Genomic DNA, 11,548 nt, shown 5'->3' with positions numbered 1-11,548 from the left:
AGACAGTGAAAGCCAACCGGACGTATTGGTCAAGAAAACATGAGAATGCTCTTTGGGCATATAGAACGGCCTACAAAACACCGGTTGGGATGTCTCCATACCGGTTAGTGTTCGGGAAGGCATGTCATCTTCCGGTGGAACTTGAGCATAAGGACATGTGGTCTTTGAAGAAGTTTACCCTTGAGTGGGATGTCGTCACAAACCCAAGAGTGGCACAATTGAATGAGCTAGATGAATTTCGGTATCATGCCTACATAAGCTTATCCCTTTACAAGGAGAAGATGAAGTACCTCCATGACAAGTACATCCAAAACAAGGAGTTTAAAGAGGGTGATCTTGTGCTATTGTTCAATTCCCGGTTACAGATGTTTCTGGGCAAGTTGAAGTCAAAATGGAGTGGCCCATCTGAAGTGGTAAATGTAACCCCCTTTGGTGCTCTAGATTTGAAAAATAAGAACGATGAGGTGTTTAGAGTCAATGAGCACTGGGTTAAACATTATCTTGCAAGATTGATGATGGCCACATTGTGGCAGTTTTTCATTTCAAATAATTGGTAATCTGCATCATGCCGCAACGTTAAATCCGACGCTTCTTGGGAGGCAAGCCATATTTCTTTTCATTTTTTGTTCATTTTCTTCTTTTTAGGTAAGTTTTGTGTTGAACTAACTTGTTTTGAAGTGAATTGCAGGAATGAATGTGCATTGCAAGGACTATACTTGGAAAAATTTGGCCAAGTGTTGAAATTATATGGACCGCACAAAAATGTTGCAACCGTAGAGAAGGGTCTGCGGCCACACAATTCTTTGTGCGGCCGCACAACTGGAGATCCGAAATCACCAGCTCTTTGAAGTTGGAATTTGCAGGAAAGTGGCCAACGTGCGACCGTACACAAAAGTATATAGACCGCATAAGGATATGCGGCTGCACTCATTTTTGTGCGGACTGCAGAGCTCAATTCATGTATAGGTAAAGAGTGCAGACCGCACTTAGGTAATTTTTGGACTGGCTTGGTCAAAGTATAAATAGGGGTTTTTACCACTATTCACACTTTACGCTCACTGAACTCCCAAGCCCTAGAAAACACTGTGCATCCTAAAAATAGATCACAAATCACACTCAATTCATCAAGTAAGATTCTCACCTGTTAAAAAGGGTAAAGTTGGTGCTTGAAATGTACGGATCGCACTCACAATTTTGCGGTCCGCAGAAAAATTGTGCAGCCGCATAAAAAGGTATGCAACCGCACTTTTGAACTTTAGAGAATCAGAAAATCAGGTTTGGACTTGTGCGGCTGCACTCAAAATTGTGCGGCCGCACTTGAGGATATGTGACTGCACTTCAAAATTGTGCGGCCCGCACTAGACAGCCTGCAGCCGCACTGTCTTTTTGATGACTGTGTTCTACAATTGTTCTACAAATGCTGTAATTGTATTAAACTCAACTGACCTATATTCCTTGTATTGCAGACAATGGCTAGTTCACGTGGTAGAGGTGACACATCTAAGGGTAGAGATGAATCCTCCCGAGGCCGGGGCAAAGGTACTCAGCCTTTTGGAGTCCAATCCAAACCAATCACCAAAACGCCGACCATTTGGAAAGTCGAGCTAATGCGCCCTCTGAATCTAGTTCATATGCCCCGTATAGGGATGCTTCAGAGGGAAACTCTATGGAAGGGCGGCTGGAAGCCCAATACAACAACTTCAAGGGAGATACTAACTCTATGACGAACCCTCCACCTCAGCAGGTTCTTCCGAGGGTTCAGAGGCAGGTGGCCAGGGTTCAGAGCCCTCCTCTACACACACTCATCCTGCACCGATTGATTTAGATGATGATGATGATGGAGATGGTAGAGGAGGTGACACTCGAGTGGGCAACCTTAAGAAGTCGAAGAAGAAGGAAATATGGGAGGATCGCTATGTGAGTTTGACGACCTTCAAAAGATTTAGAAAGCAGTGCCCTAGAGATCGCTCACACTTGAGCGACAGTTCTTACTTAAGGATTTGGATATTCACAATCCAAATGTCTTTAGACAGTTTCAGGAGTGAAAGGATGAAATTGTTCAACCAAAGTGTCATAGATGCAAATGAGCATTTGGTTAAAGAATTTTATGTCAATGTGGCTCACTTAAATAAGGGCACCAAGATAATAAAAGTGAGGAATCTGAAATTTAAATTCGACGCCTGCTGCTTGAACATTTATGTGGGATTTGAAGAAGTAGAAGTAGTCCAATATTTGGAGATACTTGCTATGGGTGATGCAACTCGCCCGTGGCTAGCTGAGATTTTGGATGCTCGAGGACCACCACCTTTGTGGATCACAGCAGGGGTTCCTATCTTCCGGGCCACCCTAAATTTTGAAGCTAAAGGGTGGCAAACCTTTGTGTGCAGCCATATTGATCCGTGCTTGAATGAGAACAATCTCCCTCTTTCTCGAGCAGTTCTGGTGGCTTCTATTATGGCTGAGTACCCGATCAATGTGGGTGCCATCACGTCAACCAACACCACACTTGCTGTCCAAAAGGGTGAAAGATCCTATCCTTACCCAAACATCCTCACATAAAATCTTAATGATGCAAAGGTGGAGCCGAGGCCATATGATACAAAGGTAAAGGCCAAGAAGCCCTTCTCATGGTATCACCTGCAGGGTGCTGAAAACCCAAAGTTCAAGAGTAAGGCAACTACCTCCGATTTCCAGTCTGAAGAGCCAATGGTAGTGGTAACATATTCAGCCGCTGAGCCTTCCACAGTGCCCATGCCTTCCACAACAGCCGAGCCTTCCACCGGGACAACTAACATGCCACTACCTTCTTCTTCTAGACCATCAACTTCATTGTCAGTTCCAACCTCATGCACTTATCCACATACTGTGCCACTAGTCTCCCAAACATTTGCGAGCCTTAACAACTAGATGAAGATAACTACTTCAAAACTGTCGGACATATCTAATGTTGTTGCAGCACAATCTTCTCCCCCAACAGCACCTCAGGTACCTTCCTCAGTGGAGGAAAAAATGAAGAAGATTCTGAAAAACCAGAAGACTGTCATGGATACAGTGGTGGCACACGGGAATCCTATTGAGGATTTGGGAAAACAGGTTAAGAAGATGCGGAGATCTCAGGAATCAAAGAAGTCAATGGAAAGATTGAGCAAACAAGTAGCCAAGCTTGCATCAGTTGGAGATATCCCTCCTGACCTTCTATTGGAGACAGCACCAGCAGCCCCAACAGCAGCATCAATACCTGAGGCATCACATGCAGTAACCAACCAGTTTGAGGAGCCGAACTTTACTACCCACATCGCAGAGGAGATCCTCCAGATGCTCAGCAACATTGTTATCCCTCAGCCAGGTGATGATGAGATATAGTTGGAGGAGACCGAGGGTGCTCAGGATGCCATGAACACCGAGACCACATAGGGAGTTCTCTTAACTATCTACCCTTTATTATTCTTATTCTTGTTAAGCATTGAGAACAATGCTCATTCTTATTCAGGGGGTGGTCTATTTTGATTGATTTGACATTGACATTGGCATGTAATAACTCTAATACTCTTTTTCTTCTATCTTTATTTTCTCTTTGGTTATATATATATATATATATATTCCTCCCTTTTCCCTTGATGTATATAGTCATTTTTCCCTCGGTTTGTATATTCATTTGTCGTACTTTCCGTAGTTTATTTCATATCTTCTTTAGTTTATTTTTCTTAGTAGTATAACTTCTTATTTACTTTAGTAGCTTCTTTTTGATTTGTTAGTTTCTTTTTACGTTTGAGTGAACAATAAACCTTTGGTTTTCTTAATGCCACGGTTCTTTCCAAAGGTGGGTTTTGTGTGAATCAGGTGGCTTTTCCCAACGATGGATGGCGTGACAACCTTATTAAGGGATTGAGTCCATTTTATTTTATGTTTAGGCAAAAATAGTAGTAATGAATAAAAGGGTCTTAACCATGCTTCACTTGGTACCAACATATTTACCTACGGCCTTATGGTTAAAAATAACTTGTTGGTAGAAAATAGCTCTAGTTGTGACCTTTTGACTCTTGTGTTGACTTAAGCAGTCATCGAGTGGTTCAGCCGAGCCATTTGTGATTCTCAATTTTAACTAGGGTTGTTGTGGGCCCTCAAATCCATTCTCTTTAGAAATCCAGCAGCGTGAGAGGTGAGGTATTGAATTTCAAGTTCAAGTACACATGCTTATAGTCTAGAACTTGCCTCGAATATTTTTCTAGGCGAAATTCTAAGTATAGCTTGGCTTGAGAAATGATTATAGGATCTCCTTGATCCAATTTAAAATCTTACACAGCCTACAAATCTGATATTCCCAGTCAACCCATTTGAGCCTAAGCCCTTTTTTATTCAATAACCACGTTACAAGTCTTTATCTGTTTTATAATGACCCTCTCTTGGCACCCAATTTTTTCTAATCATTCTTGAGAAATAATTGGCTAAAGCATAAGTTTGGGGGAGAGACGAGGAGTTTGAAAGTGATATAAAGGTACAAAGAAGAGGAAAGAAATGAAGAAAAGGGAAGGCAAAGAAAGAAAGAACAAAAAGAAAAATGCCAAGAAGAAAGTGAATAAAGTAAAGAGCTGAAGGGATTCAAAGAAAACAAAGATGAAAGGCATGGAGTAAACAAAGAAGGAGAAAATGAGTATCATGACCAAAAAAGAGTGACTCTAAGTCCCTCTAGTTCCCCTGAGGAAAAAGAAATTGACTCAAAGATTTGACAAAGTATGAGCCAGAAAAGAAAATGGAGTAGTTAAGGAAAGATGAATGTATCCCAACAAGTCCTACCTTGATCCAAAAGCCTTCATTACATCCCAAAAAATCTCTAAATGATTTCAATTTGAGTGATCTTACATTAGTGGTGATTTACATGAGGGGCAAGCATATGGTACTTAGAGCCGTACTTGTGACATTTTTTTTGAGAGAGATGAACGAACTTTTCACAATCCTTGATTTGAGTGTTACATTTCTAACTGAGTTATGCTAACGTAGAGTAGAAGAGGAGTAGTTTGGGATCCACAATGACCTACATAAAAGAGCGATCTTCCTTGATGAATAAGTCAACTCTTGATGCTCTAGTGTCACATTAGAACTATTATACTCAAAAAGTCAAATCATTGCATTGTTGATAATTCATAAGTGTTGTGGGTAATTGTTGGTCCCAATTGATATGTGATTGATTCACCCTATGACTTCTGAAATAGCCGTTTTCTAGTGGAGGTGGGAATTGCCTTAATTGCTTGAGTACAAGCAAAAGCTTAAGTTTGGGGGAGGTGATAAGTAGGGACTTTGACTATTTATTTGCTCTCTTTTACTTGCGTTTTAGCTCAAAAATACTTAAAGGTATTCCCGAGAACTAATAAAATGTGCTTTCTTGCAGGAATATTAGGAAACAAGCCAAAAAGTGAAAATTAACTCAAAAAAGAGAAAAAATTGGACAAAGACCAAAACAAGGCAAAAAGGGCCATAGTGCGGACCACACAATATTGTGTGCAACCGCAAACTCTGAAGGGGCACTGATGGAATTTCCTCGCAAAGTGCGGACTGCACACTTATTGTACGACCACAAAAAACAAGCTTCAGAGAACTACCATATTGGGAGATTGAAGATGTGCGGACCGCATTATTATTGTGCGGCCTCACTCATAATTAAGTGGTCCACATAAGAGGAGAATCAGAGAGCCATATTTTTGGAAGATTGAAGATGTGCAGACCACACTATTATTGTGCGGCCGCATGAGGCCAAAATGCGGCCGCAATCAGAAATGTGCGGTCCGCACAATTAAATGAAGTGCGGATGCATTCCAATTTTATGCGACCACAGAAAGCCCAATTGACTAGTCAATCTCAACATGTGGACTGCACACAGAATTGTGCAGCCTCACAACCTCCGTAGGGGGTGTTTTGTCAGATATTTTCAGCTTAGTATAAATATAACTTTTTATCATTTTTAGGTTAATTTTTGTAAGTTGGGAGCACCTGAGCCGTTTTCTTTACTTTTGGTAACCTTGTATTAGTTTAACATTGTAATATTAGATTTTCTTCCCTTAATCATCTATTATGGATTTTATCTTAGAATCTTCTTTAATTTCTACATTTTCATGAGTAGCTAAACTCATAGCTAGGGTTGTGACCCAACCCTAGTATGGGTACTTAATGGGTGATTGATTTAGGGCTTAGTTATGATTGGGTATATGATATTTAGCCTAGGGCTTGCTTGAGTTTGAGAATTGATGGTTTCAAACATTGATTCATGCCTAATTGACTTAGTCTCAACTTAAAAAAGAGAGACTAAGACTAGGAAAACTTGGCTAACAAGAAATTGATAGCCCCAATTAAAAGGTTGAATCTAGAGATAGTAAGACTGACTTGAGCATATATCACCTATTTCATGAAATACCCACTTGAACTTGAGAAAGCAAAAGTGGACAAAATCACGCAAACTACCAAGAGATATAGAGTGAGTAATCGCATGTGATTGCTATATTGTATCCCGATCACCCAAACATGCCCTACAACTCTCAATCCATTAGGTACCATCTAGGAGGAAGTTACAACCCTAGATCTTTATAACCTGGAAAACAAAAATACCAAAAATATTGTCTCTTAGCTTTTCAATTACAAGAATTAGCATACAAACTAGAAGTAGAAAAGAAACAATTGAATATGTGAAAGTGCAATCTTGGGCACATCATACACTAGACTAGGTGTATACCTTATCCCACATAAATCTCTCTATGGAATTGACCCCGACTCGTGTTGGGAATTTATAATTGCATCGACCGCCTTATAATCCCAATTATAGGTGTGCGTTTGGGCGACATCAGTAGGTATCCCGTAGAATTAGTCGAGGTTCGCGAAAAAAACATAGTTTTGTCTTGCCTAAGTAATCAAATTACCATCTTTACTTGCTGAGTGTTCCAGACAAAAAGAAGCCACACAGACGCACATACCATTGATGTGAGGCCAAAATGTTATACTTTTAACACATTACTCGCCCTATATTTTGTTGTTCTAATGAGTTATTATGCAACATTTGAGCTAAATCGTGTTTTTTATGTGTGGGAACATTAAAAGGAATCGCCAAATGAAAGTTGCACAAAAGAGGACAAAAATACAAGAAAAGAGCACAAAAGCATCAATTATCCAAACCGTGCTACAGACAAGGCTTTGCAAGGTCTATAGCCAGGTTGACCGTGCTATAAACCAGGCTTCACGAGGTCTATAGATAGGTCGACCGTGATATAGGCCAGGCTTCGCGAGGTCTATAACCAGGTTGACTGCGCTATAGACCAGGCTTCGCGAGGTTTTGATCGCGCTATAGACCAAGCTACGCAAGGTCTATAGCCAGGTTGATCGCGCTATAGACCAGGCTTCGCGAGGTCCATAGCACAGTAATTAAAAGTTGCGGGTTAAAAGACCCTAACCCAGATTTGGACCAAGGTATTGACATAAATACTCCCCAAATGAGTTATTCTAGGGCGGGACATGATTTTGGAGAAGAAGAAGGCTGCAAAGCATTGTGGAGCAAGAATCAAATGAGTTTTCTCTTCCTTTATCTCTTTATTTTGTAGTTTAATGTCTTTGAACATTATGTTGATTGTTGTTGTATTTATGAGTAGATAAACTCTCTCATCTAAGGTTTGATGGAACCTATTGGAGGATGATTTTTACTGCGTTTAATATAGATTTGCCTTTGAATTTTCTCACTTGTTCAACTATATTTTCATTGTTGATAATTGAAGAGCTCTCAATTAACTGTACATATTTAGTGTGTATATTGCTCGAGAGAGAGTACACATTTAGGTAGTTGTTGAACAACACTACTCTGAATGTAATTGAGAGATCAATACAGAAGGTTTAAAGGCAGGATTTGAGATAATGAAGCCTTGGTGAGATCGTAGTAAGCGGTGAATTAGTGCCAACTAGCATAGTTCAAGAGAATACGTCTAGTAAATTATGATAGTTTCTCGAGAGAGAGCTACAACGCTCAAAGCACTCACGATTGGTAGAGAATATTTAGGCGATTTTGTAGGAAACATAGCGGGGAAGATTCCGACAATAGGGGGATATCATAACCTTAGACTTTCCAAATCTTGTCTACAACATTTGCTTTGTTAAGTTATTAATTACTGCATTTTAATTACTTTGACCTTAGTTAGTAAACTCTCAAATCGTCATATAATATTTCTGAAGGTTGATTACTTGAATTCGTGTAAAAACTAGTGGTTGTAATTACTATGTTATTTCCCTGTGGAATTCGACTCCGGATTTGTAAACGGGATATTTGGAATGACCGCTTAGTCCTTTAAGGCATAGTCGAGCATGGTCAAATTTTGGCGCAGTTGCCGGGGAAAGCAACAGTATTATTAATTATAGCTAGAAGAATTGCTAGGATTCTTAGTTTGGTCAATTTTCTCCATTTTTATTCATTACATTGAAAGTCTAATGTTTGTATTCTTGTGTGTTATAGGTGTATGCCTAGAAACTCCTCAAGAACTGGTGAATTATTTGAAGCATTACTGGATCATGAGAAAACTTTTATGGCATTAAATCGTGCAAATAGGAAAGATAAACGACAACAACACCCAAGAGAACAAAGTGAATTAGACATGGGTGATGTCTTGGGTAATCAAGACAATCGAAACAATGTGAATGACCCAAACAATCAGGTTGTGGTGCCTCTTGTGCCAGAAGCAACTTTGTATGATTGGGCAGAACCCACCACGAAAAAATTTGGCATCTATAATTACAATCCCTCAGATACAAGCGGAGTCACTTCAAATCACAAACAACATGCTACATCTACTGTAGAACATGCGACTGTTCTCTGGGTCTTACATTGAAGATCCATAGCAGCATCTGAAAAATTTTCTGTCAATTTGTGTCATGCAAAGGCAACCGAATGTGACACAGGAAGTAATAAGGCTGTTTTTATTTCCATTCTCAGTGACAGGAAAAGCCTAGACTTGGCTTATTTTGCTACCCATAAATTCCATCACAACTTGGGAGGAATTAGTCAAGCAGTTTTTGAATAAGTTCTGCCCACCAATAAAACTGCCAAACAAGTTGATAAGATATTGAGCTCCAGGCAGAAACTAGCTGAAACACTACAAGAAACGTGGGAGAGATTCAAAGGTGTGCTGGTTAAGTGTCCACATCATGGCATTCTAGATCATATATTGGTATAGCGGTTTTACATGGGATTGGCAGAAAACTTGAAGGCCAATGTTGATGCTTCAGCAAGTGGAGCATTTTTGAGCAAGTTATTTAGAGAGTGTAAGGTCCTGCTAGTACACATAGTTGACACGGCTAATGGAGGATTATGTACACCATCCATTAACCAACCATACATGTGTTCGTGGAGTAGTGAAAATGATAACCACAACTATCAGGATAATATGAACTATATGGGTAACTATGGAGGCCAGAGGCAAGATGGTCAGAATTGGAGACATCAAAATCAATAGTATAGACCAGCACAACAACAATACAATAACACCAACAATCCTGGAGCTATGCGATCACAGGGTCAAGTAGTGCCTTACCAAAGGCAACAAGGATACAACCAACAAAATCAACAACTAACTTATCAACAACCTCAACAACAATAGATAATGGGAAAGAATGATGGGTTATCTGAAATTAAAGGAATGTTGCAACAACTCATTAGGGCCAGCGGGAAAATGGAAGAAAAGGTCCAGCAAATGCAAGAAATATAGTGTCACACGACTTAGTTATCAAGGGCATTGAGATTCAACTAGGGCAATTATCCCTAGCCCTTAACAATCATCCTCAAGGGATGTTACCTTCGGACACACATGTCAATCCAAAAGAGCAAGGCCCGAAATAGCGTATAGTGGTCAGTCTAAGAAATGAAAAGATCTTGATTTAGAGCTAGAAATCGCGCGTGAGAGCTGGTCAACTGAAATACTTGTGTTAGTGCCAATTGAGTTAAATGAGTCAACTGAGCTAACAAAAGTGAGAGTGCAGCCAATCCAGGAGGAAATAAGAAAGGATAAAAAGGTTGCAAAGGAGACTGACAAAGTGCAAGAGAAGGCATTAGAAAAAGTGTTTGAGCAGGAGCTAACTCAAGCCATAGAAAAGAAGCGACCTCCAGCACCCTTCCTGCAAAGGATGGCCAAATATCAGAAGGATGAATAGTACAAAAAATTCATGGAAATGCTGAAGAAAATTCAAGCAAACATTCCTCTAATTGATGCTTTAAGGGAGATGCCCGGTTATGCAAAAATGATGAAGGACTTGATGTCTCGTAAGTTCGACTTCCAAGACTTGGAAACTGTCATATTGACACAAACCTATAGTGCTGTTGTGTCAAGATATATAGCTGAGAAGTTATCCGACCCTGGAAGCTTCACAATTCCATGTACCATAGGTAGCTATGTATTTGCCAAAGCATTGTGTGATTTGGGAGCAAGTATAAATCTGATGCCATTGTCTATCTATAAAAAGTTAAGCATTGGAAGAGCGAGGCCACATCCATGTTAGTACAACTAGCTGACCGAACGGTAAAAAGGCCATCAGGAATACATGACTATGTACTTGTGCAAGTTAGTAGTTTCGTGTTTCTAGTAGATTTTGTCATTCTGGACTGCAAGGTTGATAAGGAGATTCCCATAACTTTGGGAAGGCCTTTCTTGGCCATAAGGAGAGATCTAATTGATTGTGAAATGGGGGAGCTAAAGATGAGGCTGAATAATGAAGAAATAACATTTAATGTGCAAAAATCTATATGGCAACCTAGTGACTTTGCAAATTGCTCTTTATTAGACACGGTGGATGTAATCACGGAGGAAGATGACGAGGCACTTAATACAAAAGACCCTCTAACATCTTTCCTTATGAACTTAGAAGAAGTAAATGGTGAGGACTTAGCGGAATGGGTGTCGACTCTTCAAGGGGAAGGGTACTAGAAAAGAGAGCTCGAATTCGATCCTTTACACTCAGAAGAAATAAAGACCCCTCCAGCCAAGCCATAGATCGAAGCACCATCACAATTGGAGCTGAAACCGCTACCATCTCACCTCAAGTATGCTTTCTTAGGACCTAACTCGACTTTACCTGTTATTATCTTATCTGGTTTGTTAGATGTGTAGATAGAACAACTTTGCAGGTGTTAAAAGAGTGCAATACTGCAATTGGTTGGACCATTGCGGACATTAAGGGTGTTAACCCGACCTTCTGTATGCATAACATTCTGCTAGAAGATGGGCACAAATCTTCCATAGAACATCAAAGAAGGCTGAACCCTAACATGAAAAAAGTTGTAATAAAGGAAGTGATCAAATGGTTAGATGCTTGAATTATTTTTTCCCATCTCAGATAGCAACTAGGTTAGCCCAGTTCAGTGTGTGTCAAAGAAAGGTGGGATTACTGTTGTGCAAAACGAGAACAATGAGTTGATCTCAATAAGAATAGTCATGGGATGGCGAATTTGTATGGACTACAGAAGATTGAACAAGGCCACCTGAAAAGATCATTTCCCGTTACCGTTCATTGATTAGATGCTAGATAGATTGGT

General features: G+C 40.0%; 1 non-coding gene across 1 annotated transcript; it reads right to left on the bottom strand.

Annotated features, from left to right (window-relative positions):
* Positions 1 to 9,068: 9,068 nt before the first annotated feature.
* On the bottom strand, positions 9,069 to 9,175 carry LOC142162478 (small nucleolar RNA R71). The gene has a single exon (XR_012693741.1). It is a non-coding gene; the product is annotated as a small nucleolar RNA R71 (small nucleolar RNA).
* Between the last annotated feature and the right edge of the window lie 2,373 nt (positions 9,176 to 11,548).

The sequence above is a fragment of the Nicotiana tabacum genome, chromosome 7 (assembly GCF_000715075.1).
Source record: "Nicotiana tabacum cultivar K326 chromosome 7, ASM71507v2, whole genome shotgun sequence".
In the NCBI taxonomy this organism is placed as follows: Eukaryota; Viridiplantae; Streptophyta; class Magnoliopsida; order Solanales; family Solanaceae; genus Nicotiana; species Nicotiana tabacum.
This window is presented reverse-complemented; position numbering and strand designations above follow the sequence as displayed.